This window comes from Sus scrofa, chromosome 7 (assembly GCF_054392235.1).
Source record: "Sus scrofa isolate SSC_HxYL_T2T_F1_AM1 chromosome 7, Sscrofa_HxYL_maternal_Yorkshire_Landrace_v2.0, whole genome shotgun sequence".
NCBI lineage: Eukaryota > Metazoa > Chordata > Mammalia > Artiodactyla > Suidae > Sus > Sus scrofa.
In genome coordinates, this window is record NC_139389.1 from 78,610,368 (window position 1) to 78,634,369 (window position 24,002).

General features: G+C 34.5%; 1 long non-coding RNA gene across 14 annotated transcripts in view; it reads left to right on the top strand.

Annotated features, from left to right (window-relative positions):
• Positions 1–24,002, top strand: part of LOC106507717 (uncharacterized) — a 171,135-nt gene that overhangs the window by 14,647 nt on the left and 132,486 nt on the right. For 12 of the 14 annotated variants that reach the window (XR_014810730.1, XR_002345872.2, XR_014810738.1 and 9 more), the window contains one exon: positions 1,895–1,978. This is a non-coding gene — a long non-coding RNA (uncharacterized LOC106507717). Of the gene's footprint in view, positions 1–1,797; positions 1,979–4,722; positions 4,856–24,002 lie in introns of those variants that run through there. The other 2 variants (XR_014810736.1, XR_014810737.1) reach the window with 2 other exon arrangements.

Sequence of the window (24,002 nt, forward strand, 5' to 3'; positions counted from 1 at the left end):
AGTTTCAAAAGCTAATATAACTTGGAATCACCATTTTGAACATTACTAGTAAAATTATGAAAAGCAGTTCTAAGATCAAAACACAATGGCGTGTTAATTTCATAGTAAAATGTGATCCTGCAACTGTATAACATTATCCCTCTCAATAGCTGTGGGTCATTATATAGTTTAATTCAATTATTCTTGATTAGTAGAGTTAATCCATTGTAGGTATTGGTTAACATAATTCATGGCAATGTACAGTGGATAGACTTATTAAAAGATATATAGTGAGAAATATTCCATTTAACATATATTTATACTAGCTTAGTTTTAGAATTGAAGGATCATAATCTGCTCTGCTCTGGCAGCACACACACATATACACACGCACCCTGTGGTTAGTTTATTTCTGGCTACTTTTACAATCAGTTACTGCTTTGGTGAAAGCCTAAAGCTTAATCCATTAAGAGCCATTCAGAACAAAACAAACAAACAAAGCTTTAACCACTTCAGTGACAACAGTGCAGAACCAACAAGCAGCCTTCTTAGCAAACCCTTGCAATTTTAGGATCAATAGCCTCACACTGGATGCTCCTAAGTGATGAAAGCTAGAACATTTGTGCTGCCAGGTTTTGGAGAATAAAACAAAACACAAAAGTGTCTGGAAAAGATAATTCGATAAGTTTAGTTTGGAAATACCCATGTAGTCCGGAGGGCTGACTTAAGTCTTATCAGCGGTCATGTTGAAAACAAACTAATTTAAACATCACTTTGGGCTGAAAATTTTACCTGTGTCTTGAGAGTCGAAACTGTTAAAATATCTTTTAGTCTTTTTCCAAGTTTTACTACTTACAGCTTTATTATTACTACTTTTAACTAATGTAAATGAATATCTACCTATCCATCCATGCATCAATTTCTTTGAAAACAAATCTTACCTTATATCTTTAGATTAACATACTTAGAAGAATGTTATCATCTACTTAATTCAAGGCTACAGTTTAAACAATAAAACTAACAAATACATTCATATATGAGAGGAGCAAAAACAAACATTTTTTTCCCCACAAGATTAAAAGCCTATTCATTTCCTTTTAGAATTATTCCATTGTATATTATCCTTTGTGAAAAACCCATTAGCTTCTTTTATACATCCTCGAGTCTTAATACACCAGTGCTGCAGAATATGTTTCATGGAAAAAAAAAAGTTACTGTCATTCCATAGAATAATAAAAAAAAGGCCTTCCACATCTTTTGTATTCATTACATTCTCCTTTTCAGTTTCACAAAACAACTTAAGTACTGTATCTCCAGTAGTTATAGTTTTTAAAGTGCCTTTACGTTTATAGTTAATTATAAACTCAGTAATGAAATAGGAGTATTATTTATTATTTATCTCAAAATGTCAGCTGGTTAGACATTACCCGCAAATTATCTGGAGGCATTAAATTATATACCTTCATAGGTAGTCAACAGACACTGTTAGGATTGCCTGCAGTATGTTTACAAGCTAATTTGTTTACTGAATATTGTCTACTCGTTTACATTTCTGCTTTTTTAAAAAGCTGATCCTCACTGATGAAATAGACAATATAAGAAACTTATAAATCTTTTTGGTTTTAAAAATAAGTGTCAGAGCAAAAGCTGGATAATCTCTTTGCTGAAATGTTATCAAATAACATTGACCATCATCATTTTACAGACTAAGAAAGAAATTACCCTGCAATACTATTAAAATGCATGGTTTTCCTGTGTGTCAGGAATGCTGTGCAGTTTTGTCTGGATTCATTAAGGCGCTCACTGCCTAAGTACATTGCCAACAGGGATGTGGGTGGCTGTAATGGCAGCCTGTAGGTTTGTATGGAAAACAAGTATGGCACTGTGAAAAAAAAATCCTTCTCTCACCCTACAGATACCTGTACGGAGAGCTCAGAAGGCATTTCCATAGGCTCATTGTCAAGTGAATGTTAAAGCCCCCATTCACTGGGAAGCAAAGGTAAGTCTGAAAAAATGCATTGAGGGAAAAGGAAAGGGGGTGGCGGTTGGGAGTGAAATCACCTAGCATTAAAGCAGCCTAACCAAGTGACAGACACGTAGACAACTCTGATGCTGCCAGAACAACACTCTGCACAGCCCACCAGCAAGTAATTTGTCACTGCGACAAGAATATCCTCCGCAGTTTGGCATCAGGGTCCTTGGACAGCCAACTGCGCCTGTACAGCACGAGACGTGCTATTCGGCAACAGGGAAGATGGGAACCAAGGTTCTCGTTATTATGTCCAAATGTACTATTTTATGAAAAACATATCTTTGTCATGATCAACATAGAGATAGAACAGTAGTGATTGATAATAACTGGGGGCAAATAGGACAACAAATTGGGAAAAATATGTTTTGGTGTATTTTTGAGATGCCCTGTGCAATGAGAGGATTTCTGGATGTTTGCTCGCTTGGGCTGGTATTTATGGCACACTCTGACGGTGTTGCATAGAAATAGTGAGTCCATAGGTACAAGAATGAACTGGGAAGTTTTTTGGTGGTAAACCATTTGCTTTTAGCAGAACATACTCTTTGCTTTTAGACTTTATGTGTTTATATATGGCATGTTGATTAATATGTTGCTGAGTGCAAATCCTTTCTTGCTGGTATGATTTGAAATAAGACAAAGAATTCAAGGTAAGTTGGGTTATAAATGTGCACAGGAAAGACACTTTGCTCTTTACGTTGCTACCCTGGTAATCTATTATAAAAGTGCAGTAAAGGAGAGAAGCCAGGGGCATAGGATAAAGGTATCGGATAAATAAGCAAGTAGTGTTCCCCTTGCCAATTACTTGGCATCTTACTTTGTAATTAATGCCACAGTAATGAAAAAAGTGGTAGGCACGAAGATTGGGCCTTTTGTGCATTCTATACAGAACCAAACACTCATAAAAATCTAGCTCAAAGCTAGCCTAGTTTGGCTCTCTCCACAATCAAAACTTACTAGAGAATTAGAACAATCTCATAGGGTGTGTGTATGTGTGTGCGCGCGCCTGTGTGTGTGTGTGTGTGTGTTGCAATGTATTATATAAGAGTGACATCAGGCAATTGTGGTGTTGCTGTCTCCATTATATAGACAAGGGTGTCCTTCATTCCCCAGACATGATGGAAACTTGTACCCATTCTGCCAGGATCTAACATCATGGTATCTATTATGCTGTTCACTAGTTGTCCTATGAAACACTTAACTGCTGCTTAAGTGGCTAGGATAACTGCCTTGCAGCCTGGTGGATTTATCAGTAGCTTGCATATTTGTGCTTTATGGGAACTTTCAGGAAATACTAAAACTACTAAAAGTTAAATAATTGTAAAAATGATAACACTAAGAGGCATTTTTAAGAAGTGGGATATAATTTAGACAATTTTGATAACATTTGAAATACAGTACAAGTTTAAAAAATATCCAACTAATTTTATAACAATATTCCTTAAAAATGTACTTTGTCCTCATAGACTGGATAGTAAAGGATGGCTTGAGGTTGTGGGGGCTGGAGAAATAGCTCTTGAATTGTGAGACTTTGAAAGAATGTTAGGGGTGGAGTATGTTGACTAGCTGTGTGTGGGTGGTTAAATGAAAAGGCCCAAGATGTATATCCTTTTAGGGGGTAAGGTACAAAGAAAGGGGGGCATGCAAGGAGAGAATGTTCGAGGCTAGAGAGTACAAAATATAGTGGAGGCCATAAAGAAAACTAACCTCTACTTTTCTAGGCTTTGCGTGGGGTGTTTTCTTTGCAACTCCCATTAAAGTCAATGGGAATCATGCAGCTAAAACCCTGTGTAACTCTTTGGCAATTTACTTCCTAGTGTCTGGAAAAGAGTACTACCTACTAAGGGCAATTTACTCATTTTAGTTTGTGCCTCCCATACAAAGATGAATTTGATAGCACATAGCAGGAGAATAAGAGAGACTGCATTTAAGATTTTGTTACTGCAAGAGAAATCATCATTGAAAAATGTCGCCTAAACTCTCACCTTGTTTAGCAACAACAATAAACAGAGAAAAGCAATCCAGTGAAAAAATATGAAAAGAAGTATGGACTTGATTACAAGAAAAATGGTGATTGTTAGTATGAGTGTTTTTTTTTTCCATTTTAAATTCTCAAGCTCTGAACACAATCTCAGAATAATAAGAATAGAGGACAATTCTTAGACACCAAATTGAAGCTCTTGATTACTTGCTTTTTCCCATGCACCTCAAGTTGTATAAATGTAAATATAGCTATGGTATCCTTAAAAAATCTTTAATAGTACAAATACTGTGAGGGGGGGGGCTTACATAGGTTCTTGTTATGAGTAGACACATAGAAAAAAATGACAGGTATTTATCCTCCTCTAAGTAGTAACTGAATAAATACTCTATATGCTCTATATAATATTTTTTAAAGCTATAGAATTTACACGTTAAAAAGTGCATGATATTTGTAATCTCGTTCATGAACTTCGAAGTCAGAAAACTAACACTAGCTTTCAAAATATTTTTATGATAGGCTCTGTATTTCTTTACCCTGAAATGAAATGTCTATTTAGGTGCTATACTGCTTTACTGATATAATTCTTATAACTGTACAACCTTATACTAAGCTTATGTGGGCTGAAGATGCATGGCTCATGTGTTTTCTGAGTCCCTTCTCTGTGATTTGTTTTGTGACTTGTCCTTTTGGGGGGGTGAAGAAGTAAAGACCCTACATGGCTCAGCTTTTTAGTGCCTGGAGCAGAGACCCATCTATGAACAACTGCCTAGGCAGGTTGATTACTGGGCATTATATTTCCTTGGTTTTTATGTGTAAATGAGTACTTCTCACTCACCATGGACCTAACTTGTGCTTCAATTTAGGTAAGCATACTGCTGCAGCAGCTTTGAAACCATTTCTCTCTGATTGTACCAATTAGCAAATCCTGAACTTTACCACCAGGAAAAGACATAGTTCTACATTTATGAATGCTTGGCTTTTGAGAATTAGAATAATTATGTCACCAAACCTACCATTGATTTTCAGATAGACATCTCAATAATTTTGTTAGAGTAAAAACCTTTCTGAAAGCACACTGATAATTTTTATGGCAGAAATAATACATAGGGATGAATGCAGTGATTTGATATGTGAGAACATTTAAAGGGGAGAGATATTTTACTTGAAAAGAATTTAGATGTATTTCTGAGCTGAGTCTTTGATAATAAATTTCACGCTGGAGGGTTTTGACTGTTTGAGAACTTACTGAAATCTGATTTTCTTGGAGGAGGGGTTAGAGAATTCACAAAATAATGAAAAGCATGTGCTGTTGTAAAGTAGATTATTATAAAATCATAAATAATAATAAATTTAAGACCTTAAAATTCTCTAAGTTTTAGTTTTAAAGCTCATAGTTGGTTCTTACATCCCAGGCCATTCATCGTTTGTGACCAGATCATGCGTCCTTAACCAAATACACATTAAAAGACTTCTGTTCACAAATTAAAGCTGAATTGAATTGAATCCCTTTAGTTACCTATTGAAGCTTTTCAATTTTTTTCTTCTTACAGTATTTTTATAACTGGCAAGAGTAAGTTAATATCACTTTTTACACCAAAAAAAAAAAAAAAAAAAGTTAGGTATTGCGGTGGCATTGTTATTCACAATGTTACCGAAACTTGCTTTCCTCTCATCTTATAGTGCCATTGTTTCATTTTGAGCAAGAAACTCAGTAATCTTAACACATTTCATGGAATCAAAGATTTATAGGATTGTATATTCTAGATCTTTTATTTTAGGTATTATCTTTGCCATGATCTGAATGAATTAGATATTTTAACTAGTTGAATTCTAAAATCTCTGTTTATTTCAAACTCTCTTTGCTGGGAATTTACTATAAATCAATGTTTTCTAGCACTGACGTTTACGACATCTTTCAATATTCATTTTTTTTCACATCTCCCTCCACATGGTTAAGAAATTATTGTGACTTTGACATGACATCTACGCAGTCGTTTTATAGTATATGCATTTGGGGAAGGTATACAGAAATAATATATTTTCCCTTGCAGTATCTCAAAATCACATATTTAGTTTGCACTGCACACATGCACACATACACATGCATACATACTGCATTGCTTTTAGCTCCATGAGCACATTTTGAATATATTTGTCCTGAAACATTTTCCTAGTCACAGGAATGGTGTTTCATGAACTGATTTTATCACCCGTACAAGAGAATTTTACGAAGGTTCTCACTAAGAAATAAGTGTATAGTCAAATTAATGACTAACTTTATTCTTAAAGATGGGGTTATATATATAGATTTTCTTTACTGTGACCACATTTGTCTTTTTCCTGTATCCCTATTTATCTACATTTCTTCACACGTGACATTTGAATAGCCTTCCAAACTAAAATCTATTTGGAAAGCTGAAGTGTGGAGGAAGGTACTTCTTGGGGAAAGGCATGGTGCTATTAACGACATGATTCTCTGGCTCCAGAGATCTCTGGGATTTTCAATGTAGTAAATTTCTGATGTGTCACTTCCAGTATTTGAGGCTTGAACTCTTTGCTGCTTCTAAGAAAAGGAAGCCACTGTACAGTAGTCTGAGCAGTCTGGAGTAAAAAGGTCACCCAACATTACCCGTTCTTGTTTGGGATGAAAGCATAGAGGGGAAATCCTCCCAAGCAATGTTAAATTGTCTGCTTTCTCCTGGGTATGTGTGCACAACTTCTTTCACAGTAAGCTGATTCAGGCAGTTACTGAAAGAGGAAGAGATCTTTTAAGGTGAAATAAGATCTGGAAGACTTTCATAGATTCCCTAAAATGGACAGGAGAAAACCTATATCAAATAGTAGGAACTTTGAAGCTTAAAAGTGATGACACAGGATGCAAATAATTTTTTTCTTCAGTTCTAAAACTAAAGCAGTGGTTCAGGTGAAATGTGACATAATTGTCATAATTATTTTAGTGTGAAAGCACGTAATTGGTAAGTTCATTCACGGTCTTTCAGATAGCAATGTTGGGCAATGGAAATACCAAGAAGATATTTCTCTGACTTTTCAATATAATGCTATATAAATTCGAGCAAGTCATTTAACTGTTCAGGGTTTACATGGGTAGAAAGAAAACAAGATTCTAACACTATTAATGTAAGAGGGAATGCAAGATTATTTTAAATTATTTCTGATAAACCTAAAGTTTCCACTATTGTGTGAACTTGTACACTCTAAAGAACATATTATATTTACTACAGTAGTTTCATTCGTTTACTTGTTTGTTCCATTCAGAGATATTTACCAAGTATTGACTTACTAAAGGGCATGACTGTATTTGCTCTCAGTTATTCAGAGACTACGTTGACAAAATTCTAAACCTTCGCTATACTCATAGTCTGGTGAATGAGGCTATAAACCAAAATTAACAACATAGTATAACAAGGGACATGATAAATGCATGGCAACCTTTCTGTGGGAAGTCAGAGGAGGCATTCCTAACTTTGCCTCAGAGAGACAAGAAAACTTCATACAAGAGGTGATCACTGAAGTAGATTGATGGTGAAAATGGGGCCACTGCAACTTCTCTCCAGCAAAGATTGCTCGGGAGGGCTGAGTTAATTTGTGTTCTTCAGGAGACCTTTGGCTTTAGAACATTTATTTCTTGTGGCTTTAAAAATATGCATTACTGTGAAGTTTTGCTGCTACCAATTCATTCTGATATTGGGTTTTCTTATCTTTTATAATATAGAGGAAGGAAAGGGGAAAATAGGAACTACTAAATATAAATGTGTGATTAATTTCATGACTACTTTCTACCTATTCATTGCCCCTATTTTTTAAATGGTATGAGTGTACTTATGAAAAAGACATGAGTAAATGTGATTATGAGAATTTTATGGTATCTTTTGAGGTAACAGGAGTGATGTTGGCGTAGTAAACCCAAACAAGGAAACCTACACTCAAATTGTTTTAATTATTTGAGAGGGCTTTAGGGCTTTCTAAGAACAGCTAAATATACAAACTTTTATTTTATTTTTTTAACTTTCTTGTATGCAGTGTGTTAGAAGGATTCTCTTTTTAGCAGGTGTGAAAGAGAAGCAGATAGCAGGAGGGCTTGGTACATGGAAAATATTTGAAACAAAATCAGAATTTAATGACCTAGGTCATTGATTCTCAAACTGTAATGTGCATAAGAACCACCTGGAGAACTTGTTAAAAAGTATAGTAGGCCTGGGGTTGGGCTGATGGATTTTCATTTGTTACAAACTCAGGATGCTGCTGCTGCTGCTTGAAGATCACACTTTGAGAATGACTAATCTAGGCTGGTGGTTCTCAAATTTAATCTGCATATGAATCACCTGGGGGTCTTGTTAAATTGAAGGTATTGATTTAGTGGGCCTAGGGTGGGCAGGAGAATTTGCATTTTGAACAAACTCAAAGGTGATGCTGATGCTGCTGATCTGCAGACCACACTGTATGAAGCAAGGCCTAAGATGATTTCCTACCTTATGAGATTTCCTTCCTAAATGAGATTGTATCCTTACAACAAAGGCTAATGGACAATTAATGTTTGTTCTTGTACATTTTGTGTGTAAATATTAAACTCCTCTGAGAGAAGCATTTACTGAGCCCCTGTTCCCTGTATAAAATGCCTGCCCTAGTTACTGTGAAAGATTAGGTCAAATGCAGGTCACTCTGAATGGTCAGGTATTAAATGCATTATAATTCTCTGATTTTGATAAATTGTAAGTACAGAAAGAAAAAAAAGGATTGGTCTAACATCTTACCCCCACCAAAACAAAAATCTTAGAAATAGTACACTATTCAAGTTATGTTGTCTAGCCTCCCCCACCCCCCCATTAAAAATTTTATTTTGTTAGACAAGTTCTGTTCATATAAAGCAAAAGCTTGAGTTAGTTTAGTGAAGTGAGTTGGAAGATACATTTAATTTTGATCAGATAACAATCTCTGGTGGATTCTATGATCCCAGGTATGAAGGAGCCTTACTGAGAATGTGTTGGCTGTCTTTAACCTACAGTTTCTTGGTAATTGATAGTTATCCATTCCCTCTGTTCTTTCTATGTAGACCTTTCAAAAAATGGATAAATGAAATAATTTGAACTAGAAATTTCTAATACAACATTCAAATAAAAATTATAAGGAATAGGGTCTGTAGGTTTTACTCTGGCCAACTTTGGGTAATTTTAAGGACCATGGGGATACATATATTTCTGTTCTTATTATGCCCCTCCCATTTACAAATTTTCAAGCAATATGATTCTGTTAAATTCAGTGACTTATCATGGTTTTTATATAGTTGACAGTAAACTTCTCAATTCTTAGATTATTTATTCTCTTGGTGGGCTGGATCAAATATGGCAACCAGTTATGTTAATGCAAATACCCAAGCCCTCAGCCAAATACATGCAAAAATATTTAAAGTAGTAGTTACTGCTATGGCACCATGGGTTAAGAATCTTATTGCAGTGTCTTGGGTTGCTGTGGAGGCATGTGTTTGATCCCTGGCTTGGTGCAGTGGATTAAAGGATCTGGTATTACCCTAGCTGCAGCAAAGGTCGCAGCTGTGGCTCATATTCAGTCCCTGGCCTAGGAACTTCCATGTGCCACATGTGCAGTATTTAAATGTAAATACTATATTTTTAAAGTATTAATATAATTTTAACATTTCTTTTTGCTTGGGGTGTGTGACATCACTTCTGAAGACAAATGATTTTCTTTACAATAACAATTTATGATTAAGTGCTTTTGTCATTTTTATTCCTTCATTCCATTTCTCAAGAGTGTTCATTTCTAATCCTCTTACCAAACTGTACTACTCCAAGCAAAAATTTTACTTGCAGGATGTTTGATTTCTTAAAATATCATACTTACATCTTTTGTGAATCCATCTAAAAGGAGTTCCAAACAATATGGTTTTAAAATGTAGATGTTTGGGCTGGAATAGCAGTGGTTCTTAACCTTTTTGGAAATGTGGCCCTTTATAAAAGTGTGGCTCCTCTTCACAGAAGATGCTCATGAAGCACATACAAAAAAATTTTTTGCATACAAAGTAGTGAATACTCATTGGCCTTTTGAAGGAAGATTGACAACTCTGATCTTGATAATTGGGGTGAAGTTAACCAAAATGCCATCTTTTTTTTTTTTTTCTCTCTTTTCTTACATAGACATTGAAACCAGATGGATCAATAGACTGTTTTTCTAAAAACATCATTTTGTTTTTATGGTGTAAACCTTGTCTTACAAATAAGCCTTTATCCTGATTTGTAACATAGAAGCAAGTGGACATCTGGCTTCTGTGGAAAATATGATTCACTCATTTGCATTTTAAAATTCCATTCATTCCATTTTTAAATTGTTCACTTGTCCTCTTTGCTCTTTCTAAAAGCAACTCTTCTCAGCTCGCTTCAATTTCAAATACCCACAGAATTTGTTATTTATAATTCAGAACGTTTTCCCTTTAACATTTTAAAATGAAAATCAGCATTCAAGGTCCACAGCTAGGTAAAGTGAGAAGTCAATTGAAAACCAACAAGGAATTTGGGTGGCAAGTCACTTTACCCCATTACCTTATATTGGTCTTGAATGACTTTGAAATATATTTTTAAATGAAAAAAAAAATTCAGGATCAAAACACTAATAAATAATTTATTCTTCAGGTCAGTTATAATATGTCTTAAAATAGTTTGCTATATAAAAGTTGTTTCTATCAGTAATGATATGTTGTAAAATTTTTGACATAAAAGACTATACTGCTATTTGGTTGCTCACGAATGTTATTTCAGCAATAGTTTTTATGAGTACAAATGGAAATTATAAGAACTTGAAACCTGGAAGATTTATTCATTCATTCACAGTTCTAGTTGTTCCTCTTTCTAGTAGCAAATCCTGAATCAAATAATTTCCACACAATTGAAACCTCATGATAACCAATAGTTTGGATGTTCCATTTGAATTTTAGGTGAGACTTCTCATGAGGGTTTTACACCTCATCTTAAAATAATAGGCCTGTGTGAAATGCTGATATTTCAAAAGGATAGTGTTGAATAGAAACTTAAATTTAGTTACTTAATATTTTCTTTTAATCAACTAGTTACATCCTGGAAAAATATGAGCGTGTGTGTGTAAAAAGACTTTTCCTCCAGTTGAGTGGAATGGCAGATAGGTCTAAAACTAGGTGAGTGACATAGAGATAGCATTGATGGGCAAAGGTTAAAGAATGAGAGAAATTAGTTCATTGTCTTCAACTGTGAATTTTGGACCAGATTCTGAAAGTAGGCCGGAAGATAGTGCTTTTCTAAGAATATCAATCCCATGACATTTAAGGAGATTTATTTAGGGAACATGAAATATGGACAGTTGATAGGTATGAAGGGGAAACTGGAACCAAGAAGACTAGGTGGTAGAAGTTCTCAAGCTCTGAGCTTGCATAGTCTCATAATTCATGTCTCACTACTGACATTCATTGCTAATATCTAATAATTTAGAAAATACTGGAGTTCCAGAGTTCTGTCGTGGTGCAGTAGTTAACGAATCTGACTAGGAACCATGAGGTTTCTGGTTCTATCCCTGGCCTTGCTTGGTGGGTTAAGGATCTGGCGTTGCCATGAGCTGTGGTGTAGGTTGCAGACCTGGCTCGGATCCCATGTTGCTGTGGCTGTGGTGTACGCCGGTGGCTACAGCTCCTATTAGACCCCTAGCCTGGGAACCTCCATATGCCGAAGGAGCGACCTTAGAAAAGTCAAAAAAAAAAAAAAAAAAGGAAAATACTTAGATGAGAACATACAGGATTAGAAGTTAGAGGAAGTAAATAAGTAAATTGGCTTTAATTTTCCAACCTAGATTTCATGACAGCTATCATCGTGAACTAAATCACATTTCCATTCAGGTTTTGGTGCCTATAATTGGGGGAGGGGGCAAGTGAATGATTCTTTTAATGATTTGCTCTAAAGCCATTAGAAAATGAGAGCCTCCTTCTTAAGGCATTATAAACTTTTTTGGGGATCCAAGATGGAGAATTTTAGAAGCTAGAATATTGTAGATCTCTCCTAACCCTAACTACACACTAAAGAAGCTCACTCCTAGAGTAAATTGAAACATAATTAGGTAAAGTGACTCTAGTGAGATTAAGCAAAATGATCCCACCAGTCCTTTCAGAAATGTCTCAACTCTTATTTCCAGGAGGATGAGATTTACTATCATCAGGACACCCACCTGGTGTTTTGAGCATTATGGCTACTTCCAAATACACACACTGCATGGGTGGTTCAATATGGACATAATAATCGTCAGCTCTTTTAAAAACGAAAGCAGTCTACCTCTCTCTCCCACTGATGCAGGTGTCAGAATTCTGAACCAGGGGACATATTCTCTCTCATTAAAGGAAAGTTAGCTGCCATTCTGGTGGGAGAGTATAAAGCTATCTAAGGTGTTGTATGCTGATTAGGACATCAGTCAGACTCTCTATCTGATATAATTAAAAGAACTGAAAGAGCCTTGAAAAAAAAAAAAAAAAAAAGCAGTTCTGAAGAGCTATCTTTGGAAGCTGTCCAAAGCATTTTGTCTGGAACAAATACTCATGAACTTACCCACTGAAGGAGATGCTAACAACTGGCCTATGAAAATGACTAGAGGAATCTCTATTTGGCAGATTAGGTCAGAGAAGAAATTGGATGGTTGAGTTGGCAGGTCTCAAAACAAACATTAAATCAATCATTCCCTCTCTTTTAGGAAAAATCCACATGCATTTTGGCTGTGTTTTTGGAACATTCTGCCTAGGTGGGATGATAGTATCATCCCCTACTCACTTCATAAGAATGTAGCTAGGACACAATAAGATAATTACTTCTCAATTGAAGTTTTAGGGGGGAAAAGTGCAAGCACTGAAAATTCTAAGATGTAAGCATTCTGTTGTGCTTTATAGTAACTTTCATTTGGAGTGTATTTTTTCTTAGAGTATAGTTGATTTACAGTGTTCTGTCAATTTCTGCTATACAACATGGTGAACCAGTCATACATACATACATACATACATATATATATATATATATATATATATATATATAGTGTATATATACATATTCTTTTTCTCAATTTATTTTCTATCATGTTCTATCCCAAGAGATTGGATATAGTTCCAGTAGGACTTCACTGCTTATCCATTCTAAATGTAATAGTTTGTATCTACTAACCCCAAATTCCCAGTACATCCCACTCCATCCCTCTTGGCAACCACAAGTCTGTTCTCCATTTCTGTGAGTCTGTTTCTGTTTTGTAGGTAGGTTCATTTGTACCATATTTTAGATTCCACATATAAGTGATATCTTATGGTACTTGTCATTCACTTTCTGACTTATTTCACTTAACATGAGAATCTCTAGTTGCAACATGGATGAAACTAGAGATTCTCATTTGCAGTTATTATTGTAGAAGTATCTATAAATGGAAGTTCTTAAGTTACTTTTGTTATTAGTAAAATTGAAAACCTAAGTCTCCAGAAAGTGGAGCCCAAAGCTATGGAACAGTCTTGGTATGGCAAATCAATAACATGAAAAGACAAAGCTGAAACTTTTCTTCTGAAGCCTATTTTCATTAGCATGTATTTTTTTGTAATCATTGAAGCAAAAAATATTCAAAAAAGACAAAGGTTAAGTGTACAAATTATTGACTATTTGAACAAAGTATGAACACATCCATGTACTCTTCAATGATTTCTAGGAAAAGAACATTATTACCATATTAGAAATTCACCTTTGTCCCATATTGTCACTGTGTGCCAAAAGAAATCACTATCTTGATTCCCATTTTCCCCATTTGATTTTACTCAATTGACTTTCATATAAGTACTAATATATGGTATGTACACTAATGTACCCATGCCATAGTACAATTGTGGTATAATTGCAGTTCATTCATTTACATTGCTGTAAAGCATTTTATTCCCTACTTTTTTTTTTTTTTAATTTTTAGGGTTGTATGTGCAACATATGGAAGTTACCAGTCTAGGGGTCTAATTAGAGCTGCAGCTGCCGGCCTACACCATAGCCACAGCCACGCCAGATCCGAGCTGCATCTGTGACCTACACCACAGCTCATGGCAATGCTGGATCCTTAACCCACTGAGGCCAGGGATTAAATCCTCATCCTCATGGATGACAGTAGGGTTTGTTACTGCTGAGCCACAGCAGGAACTCCTATCCCTACTTTTGATGGACAAGAGTTTCTTCCAATTTTTGGCTTCTATTCATCTTGTGTGTATTTTGGACATATAAGGATACTTTTATACAGGGGGTTAAATATATATCTGGGAATAGAAATGCTGGGTAATAAGGTGTGTTCAGTGGTGGCAGATTTGACAAAACAATTTTCCGAAGTGTTTGTGCCCTTTTATGCTTGCACCAGCACTCTGATGTTGATTTCATTTTCATTTTAGTGGTGTCCTTCTATTTAATTTTAGCCATTTTAGTGACTATGTAGCGTTATCTCATTGCAATTTTAGTTTGCATTTCTTTGGAAACTAACAAAGTTTGACTACTTTTTCTGTGATTATTGGCCATTGATGAAATGTCTGTTGCCCATATTTTTTTTGTATCATTTGTGGTTTTTTTTTTTTTTTTTTTTTTGCTGTAATGATTTTGTAGTACTTGGTATATTTTTCGTATGTCCTTTGTAAGATAAATGCTTTGCAAACTACTTTTCCTTATTTATAACTAGCTCTTTTTATTTTCTTAGTAGTATCTTCAGATGAACACAATTTCTTAATTTTAATGTAGTCTTTTCCTTTATAGTTTAGGATTTTTTTTTTTTTTTTCTGTTAAAGATATCTTTACCTACCCCAGAGGTGTGATAATAAACTTCTACTTTGTGGGGAGGCTTATTTTTTACCTTTTATTTTATTTTTAATTTTTTTTTTTTATGTTTTGCTTTTTTTAGTGCTGCACCTGCAGCGTATGGGAGTTCTCAGGCTAGGAGTTGATTTGGAGCTATAGCTGCCAGCCTATGCCACAGCCACAACAACACAGGCTGAGCCATGTCTGCAATCTACACCACAGCTCAGGGCAATGCTGGGTCCTTAACCCACTGAGCGAAAAAGGCCAGGGATTGAACCTGCATCCTCATGGATACTATTCAGGTTTGTAACTGGCTGAGCCACAGCAGGAGCTCACTACCTTTTTATTTTTAGACCCATGGACCATATGAATTGATTTTTGTGTACTCTGTGGAGTAGCAATCAATTATAATTTTTTCTCATATATATTCAATTGGCCCAATACCATTTATTGAAAACAGTAATTTCAATATTGCAGTGCAGTGTCACCTTTGTCATAAATCAACTAAGTATATGTGTGGAACTGTCTTTAGATTCTTCTTTACTTTCCTTATGCATTTCACTGTCTGAATTACTATACATTGTGCGAAGTCTTGATTTCCAGTTCTGTATATCCTTTGATTTTGTTCTTTTTCAGTAGGATCTTGGCTATTCTTATCTCTTTGCATTTGAAATTATCTTGCTGATTTCCACATTTAAAAATATATGGTAGAATTTTGATTGGGAATACATTGAATCTGCATATCATTTTTGGGAGAAATGCTATGTTTTTAACAATGTATTATGTTGAAAAACATGGTAAATCCTTTCATCCAGTTTTTATAGTCTTATTTAATTTCTCTCAATAACATTTGGCAGTTTTATGGGTAGAAGTCTTATACATATTTTTTTTCCCTTTGGCATTTGTTTTTTTCAGTGCTATTGCAAATTATATGTATATTTTTAAGATTTCATTTTATAATTTTTTGTTAATTGTATATATAAGTATCATTTATCTTTTTATATTTGACCATTTATCCAGTTTCCTTGCTAAAATCATTTACAAATCCTAATTGTTCTACTATAGAAGGATTTGAATTTTATAAACATGTACTTATATCATTGACAAATAATGTCATATTTCTTTTTTCTTGCTTTCTAATCCTTATATCTATAATTTCTTTTACTTATTCTAAACAGAAGAGCACAAATGAACATCTTTATTTCTTTCCTAATTTCATGGGGAAAAAGTTTTTATATTTCACAATTACCTATGCCACTTGATGTAGGTTTTATAGTGATACCTATTAACAGATAGGAAAGTTTAATTCATTCCAAAAGTGTATTGATTAATGTCAAATATCTGTATATTTTCTACTTTTTAAAAAAATAGTTTCAAAATCTAATAGCAGTGAGGTGAGAGAATACAACATGATTTTAACTCTCTTAAATTTGTTGAACATACGTACACCAATATTGATAAAATGTGACCTATTTTGAGACACATTTTATGTGCACTTGAAAGTATATATTCTATCACCTTTGAATCTAGGTCAAGAAATTTTATTTTATGCCAAAATTTCCTATAGCCTAATTGATATTTTGTCTGTTCATTGTACTATTACTAAGAAAAGTATGTTCAGATCTTGCAATATGATTTTTGATTTGTGAATTTTCTATTTCTGTCAATTTTAATTTGCTTCATTTATTCTGAAGCAATGTTATTGGATGTATATAAATTTGAAATTGCTATGTTTTTCTGCTGTATTCTCTTTTATCATTAGAAAATGTCACTGTTTTATGTTATTTTCCTTTTTTCCCTTTGCTCATTTTGCGCTAGTCCTAGGTTTTTATCAGTTCATGTCCGCCGTGCATAAATTGCTTCCAGATTGATCTGGCTAGTTTGGTAAAGCTTACTCTAGAGATTACAACTTACATCCTTATTTTGTGACCATTTATTTTAAATCTGTACTTTTACCTACTTCCCAGACAATATAAGGTACATAGAATACCTTAAGTCAGTTTACCTGCTTCTTGACTTTTGTGTTATTCCTGTCACACATTTAATTCTAACTGTATTTTAAACCACAAAATGTATTATTTCTTTTTGTTGATTAATTAGCTATTTTGGTATATAAACATATTTACTTTCCCCATTGTTCTTCAGTCCTCTCTGCCTTTCTCTGTTTGCTTCTGGATTTATTTTCATTCTGCTCAAAGACATATTTTACTATTACTGCTATTAGTAACTTTTGTTTTTGTATTTCTATTTTATCTTCACTTTTTCAAGGATATCTCATCTGGGTATAAAATTGTAATCTAGTAGTTTCTTTTCTTCTTCTGCCACTTTAAAGATATTGCATTATCTTCTGGCTTTCATTGCTTTTTTTCAATCTTTGAAAATAATGATTTTTTTAGTCTTCAAGAACTCCTAAGATTAAACTTTGTTTTTTTGCTTGCTTTATGCTGAAGAAACTCAATGTGATTTTCCTTGTATAATTTTCTTTGTATTTACCTCTTTAGGTTCATAAGCCATCCTGGATTTGTCCTTGCAATTTTTTTTCAGCATTGGAAAATTCTTGGTAATAACTTTTGCAATATTGCAATTGCCACGTTCTCCCTCTGCTCTCTTTTAAGGACTCCAATTGCATCCATATTAGAACATTTTTTTAACCATAATCCATGTACATCTTTTTTATTTTTCATTCATTTTACTCTTTATGCTTTAGTTTGGATATTTTCTAGTGATCTAGCTTCCAGTTTTGTAAGCCCTCTGGAGCTCTTTCTAAACTACAGGTAAGCCTATCTTTTGAAATCTGAATTTAAGTTAATATAATTTTTAGATATAGAAATTTTATTTGATTCTTTTTATGTGCTCCAGTTCTATGGTAGGATTATATGGCCTGTTTATTTCCTTGAACATATTACTCAATTTATCTTTAATTCCATGACTTAAAATTCTAATATTTGTGTCACTGATAGGTCTGTTTCTTGTTCTTTTGACAGTTTTTCTTCAGTAAGACTATAATTTTTTATTGAATCCTAGACATCGTGTTTGATTGTAGGAACTTACTTCTGTTATTATATTCCAAAGAGGATGTATCCCACCCTCTAGCTATCAGCAAAGAGGTAGAATGATGGACTGTGCTGATTGGAAGCTGATTTTCTGCTTTTGTAGGGTCAGTCTTCCTCTAATTCATCCCTTTCAAAGGGACAGCTTTCTTGGGTTCCCAACTGAGGGTCTTTCCAAGACCATGAGAATTCCAGTATTCTGTCCTGCCTATATTTATTTTCTGCTTGGCTTCTTAACCTAATAATCAATGCTATTTTATTTCTTACTGCTCTGAAGATGAGAGATTCTTCCTTTTTAGGTTGTTTTGACAGCACAAAACTCTGATTTTTACTTCTCAAAAGTTAACAGTTGGCCTCCACCTGCCCTCTCATCTTCTTTCCATAAGTCAAGAATTGGCATATGCTATGAAAGGAAAAGAAGCATTAAAAAATTGGGCTTATCTAGTAAGCTCCTTTTTCTCCAGAAGCTTGCCCCTCAAATCCTGGCTGTCTCAGCATTTCTCCAGTGCCTTCAACCTTCATTTTTATATACTATCTAGCTTTTCTTAGTTGTTCTCAGCAAGAGCTTTGATCTACTCTAAGTTGCTCCATGGTATTTGGAAGTGAAAGTAACTTAATTTTCCCCCTCAAATTGTGTAGCCAATACTGAGTGATATTTTACATGTTAAGAATTTGTTTTAAAATTAATATTTCAGGAATTCCCTTTGTGGCTCAGCAGTTAACAAACCCAATTAGGATCCATGAGGACATGGGTTCGATCCCTGGCCTCACTCAGTGGGTAAAGGATCCAGCCTTGCTGTGAGCTGTGGTATAGGTTGCAGATGTGGCTTGGATCTTGTGTTGCTGTGGCTGTGGTGTAGGCTGGCAGCTGTAGCTCCAGTTCGACCCCTAGCCTGGGAACCTCTATATGCCATGGGTGCAGCCCTGAAAAAACAAACAAACAAACAAAAATACTTCAAAACTCTATCTTTGTATTACAAAGAACTCTAATAACTTTTGAGTATTCTTTAAGTATGTGTATGGTGAATTTGAATTCAGATAGCACCCCATTATCAATTAAAATGTATTATATACTTTAGAAGCATAGTTATGTTTTTAGATATTAATAAATCTGAATTTTGGTATGTGGTACTCTAGTTACAAAGTGATGACAAAATATGAGGAAAAACATCCTTCAGGGCATCACGATATTTGGTTCTTGCAGTATCAGTTTAATACAGGTGTTTTGAAAAAGAATCTCAATAATTAGACTGTCTTGGTTGAAGTTCAAGAAATCCATTCAGCAATAAAATCAACACTGAATATTGTTAGAATGAGATTTTAGAATCATAGCTTTCAATTAGTTAAGAATTGATCTAAGCATCAATCTAAGATATTTCACAAGCAAGGTGAACCTTGTCATTCCCTACTCAAGAGTCAGACATTAGGAGAATTAGGAGAACCCTATGTTACAGGAAAAACTTTTGTAACTGCTGTGTTCAATACCTGTTTCCTTTTTGACGTTGCCCAATTATTGTATGCACAAAGGCGCATCCTATATACTCCATCAAAATCATCATTGGTCTTTCCTCTATATCATAATATCTTCATTCTAAAGGAGGTTTAATTCTATGTTCCTTCTCCATCCCATTCTCCTATGTAATTTTTTTCTGACCTGTATCTGTCTTAAGACCTGTATTATCAGATAGTTGATCTGATAAACTGATATATAAGATAAATGCTTCAAGGGAAAGCTTTAAACACAAACATCTGAATCAAAATGCTTCATAATAACAACTCTTAATAGCATACTATTATAGTAAATAATCTTAATAGTATTCTGTTGTATATAACATTGTTAAAGAAAAAATTGAATTGCTTTTTCTTCATTAAATATTTAAATTCTAAAGATTTTCCCCCTCAAACCAATTCAAACCTGGAGATATGGTATAACAACTGTTATCATAATTAAGATATTCTTATGCTTTGAAACTTTTCTTTTAACCAAGGTAGCATCTGGTTTTCTTTATTTTGACAATTGCAGTTTCCCAGTTTCAGGACTTTTTTACATTATCCTTCAAATTAACGTTGCATAATGTCTGCCAGTTTTCATGGTTTGCAAGTATAATACTCATTGGTTGTTTTTATTGGAAATTACAGATTTTTATTTTATATAATATGTTTTAAGGAGGGCTATAATTAGTAAATCCATGAAAGAATGAATCCATTGAAATCACTAAATTATTTTGTTGTCTCCCTTCTACAAAGATGCATTTGTCTCAAGGGCATTCAAGGTTGAACTAGAAAACAAATAGCTTGTGTATTGCTACTGGGAACAGTTTAGAAGGTACTTTACATGGTCTAGAAGTACATCATAACAAGAAAAATGGAAATATTATATTGCTCATGGCCTTTACCCTCAAACTGTACTGTCTTAATATTATCAGAAGCCCTATTTTCAGATTATTCCTTTTATGTAAATCATCAGCAACAGACCAGTATCACTGTGCTTAGATTACTATTCTCTATATATGTCGTTAAACACCTTACTACTTAATTATGATCTCCAAATGGTGTTAATATAAAGATGTTGTGACTTCAAAACATTGAAAATCCTTGGTCTAGCTGTTATAACACCATGTCCACAAGATATAGCTATATGCCTGTTTTATACTGCACTTATGTTTAAATTTAATGCCAACATTTCATTGCTAAGAAACATGTTAAATGAGGCTGGAGATGCCATATTTATTGAAGGGCACATCTACATTGGCAGGTGTTTTCTGAATTAAACATTTGTTTCAGATAATATTTTATTCAGGAGCATCTTATCAGCCAAAATGTTTTCTCTCTTTTTTTCAAGTTTTGAAAATTCCAGTTTCTTCACTACATTTTCCAAGCTGGAAACGTTTGGGAAGAAATATTCTTTTCCTTTGGTCCCAAATGCTTCAGAACTCTCATTTCCTCAGTGCAAATCTTCTGTCCAGGACTGGTATTCACATAGAATATTTCAGCTCTTTAGGCATTAAACTTTATTTTCCAAATGTTTTCCTTTAAAAATAGGCTTTTAGATTGGAGCTTCTCATTTGGAAATAGTTGAAAGAGTCTGTAAGGATACAGGTCAAAGTAGAGGGATGGGAAAACACCATATAGAATACAACATGTGCCTAAGACAATTTTCATAGTAATCTCAGAAAGATGAGTGACTGAGGTTCCCAAAGAAACTGCTGACAATGTCTGAAACTAAGACACTTAATTCTAAATCTGTGCAATTTGACCTTAATTTTTTTGTGAACAAAAGTTACACTTTGCACTAATTTGCATTGCTGCTACTTTCATTTTAAATTGGAATTTTTTATCACCATCCATCTGTAAGATACCTCCTGTTCCTAATTTCTGACATGGATTCCCTCATTAATATGAGCTCCACAGTTGCATAGATTAAAACTTATCTGATCGTATCTGGCTCATCCCATGTTGTATCATTCTGTCCCTATATTTGATAGTGATTTAACCGTGACAATGTTAATATATAAAGGTAATCAGATAGTAATATTGGAAGAGTAAAATTTTAATCTGTACATCGATATTTTAGGGTTTAAAATTCAGGTGCAGTTTAATTTTTTAGTCATTTTAATAGAGTAGAAAGCATAAATTTTGTATTTTGTAGTCTTGTAAAGATTTATATCTAGCGTTAAAATGAGAATTTAAATGGCTTTCTCATTAAATATTGTGCACATCTTTGTAAAACAATTTTCTTTTCATGAGTAATCATTTTGAAAGCTTTTAAGTAAAAGAAATTTCTGTTTCTGATAACAACCTTCACAAGTACACAAACCAATATAGAAAACATTGTTTTTTAGAATGTTTGAAAACCAAAAGGTTGAGTTAGTGAGAAAATAAGAAACCTCTGGAACATATTGCCCACAGAATCTCCTAATGCTCTTAATTAGTTGTTTAGATCAGGGACAAAGAAACAACTTCTCAACAAAACACATGGGTGCAATGAACTGAGGGTCTCTTTGAGAACTAGATTTAATAGCTGTGTTAAAGCATCAATAGACATGTCAAAAATTAGGGGTAGGGAAGTAAGATGTATAAACTGCTATGTACAAAAGAAGCTACAAAGATATCTGTACAGTATGGGAAGATACCCAATATTTTATAATAATTATAAATGGATTATAACCATTAAAATTGCAAACCGTTATTTTGTACACCTGTAAATTGTATAGTATTCTACATCAACTCTACTTCAGTTAAAGAATTCTCTTATAATCTCAGACTTAACTCTGAGTTGGCCAATGCTGAGACTTGCGGCTACTTGGAGACTCTCAGCAACTGTTCCTTTCTTTGCTAAAAAACCAAACCAAACCAAAGAAACAAAAAAACAAACTCTAACTATTTAAACTCTATCTTTAATATCAATGAGAATTTACTAAAGGATTAAAGAACTCTTGCTACTCTCTGGTTTTAGTAATTATAATAAGCTCCATATAAGGTTATGCATTTTAATCTCTATCCTTGCCCTCTGGGCTGCTCTTTCCCAACCTGCCCGGTGTGTTTACCCCAAGGAGGAGCATGTTCTTTGACTAGTGCTTCCTAAAAGCTATTCATCCTTTTTTCTCTTCTGGAAAATAAGAATGACATTACCCATCTTCCAATGTGGTGGGACAACAGATGAAATAATCATTGTGAAGGTGCTCAGCTGAGTGCCTTGTACATAGAAGGTGCTGTTTTACCATCTGCTCTCTTTTCTCTAAACCCTTCTCCATGTGATGAGAATTGCTGGTGCCTTGGAGAAGGAGAGCTTTGGGAGCCAGTGAGTGTTTAATACCATGAAATGGGGAGGACTACTTGTCTCTGATAGATTCTTCCCTGTGCCCATTGGACCTTACATTCCTCTGCTCCCTAGCTTCTATATAATTCTTGCCATTTAGCTTAATTGAGACATGAAGTCTAAACTGTTAGAAGCTATGAAGTATTCCTAATAGCACACCAAGTGAAGAGAAGAATTAAACTCACTGAAAAGTCTATTATAATGTAAGAACCATGATGACTACTGAGATTACCAGAGAAGAATGAAAAGAATTCTGGCTTGAGGGGTCAAAGCCCTTTGCTCTTTCCTAATTTTAAGTGTGGCATGCTAGTTGGCTGCTTTAACTTTTTATTAATGTATTATCTGAGCATTTAACTAGTCAAGGTGCACAGATTTGCCCAGAACACTTTTACAATGAGACACTCTAAGAAAACATTGTCAAACTGCTGTGTCCTATGCCCTGCCCTTATCCCCAGTCTTGTAGAGTCACAAAATAACACTGAATGTGAGTTCCTACAAAAGTGTCTTAAGGTTATTTTAAGATTATCTAATCCAGTCCACCCTACAAACTGTTATTTCCTAAAACTCATTCTGGAAGGCACTGGACAGCTTCAGTGAGAAAGCTAATTTTAAGAACATGGCAATTCTCGTATTCTTAACTAACCCTTGCTCTTCGTGCAAGAGGAATCCACACGGCCAAACCATCAAGTTTTCTATTTAGTCAATTTTCTGTAAAATGGTGTAATTTTCAAGATTTTTTTGGCTTATGTAGAAGCCCAAAATGACATAAATTATTGTCCACAATTAAAAACAGCTTAGCAAGCATGAAGGCAACCAGTCTTCATAGAACACCGATTCCTTTGACCTAATCCTAAAATATGAGATTCATTGTTACAAAGTGTTATTAATTTCTGCATTGTAACAAATGTTTTTTTTCTCTTCATGGATTGAATGCAATTTCTTATCAGCCAGTATCAATTCAGCTCAATCCTAATAAACTCCTATTTCATGTTTTTCATTCACAATGCCTTATGAGGGAATAGCCATTGTGCCTCTCCCACATTTGCACTGGCACACTGGGGACACCATACAGAGTTTCAGCAAGGGTAGGTGCCATACCCTTTGGCCCGTGATGCATTGAAGAACTTGGGGGATAAATTCATCCTCTGGCTCATGGGTCGAGGCAGAGTAACTGAAGGGATTCTTGACCTTTCTCTGCCAATCAGATAACACCAGGCCCCTTTTCCCACTCAGTGTCCTAGTTCCCTGTGTGACAAATGAGATGTAACTAAATCACAGCCTTTCTCAGGTCCTTTTGCGTTCTAACCAT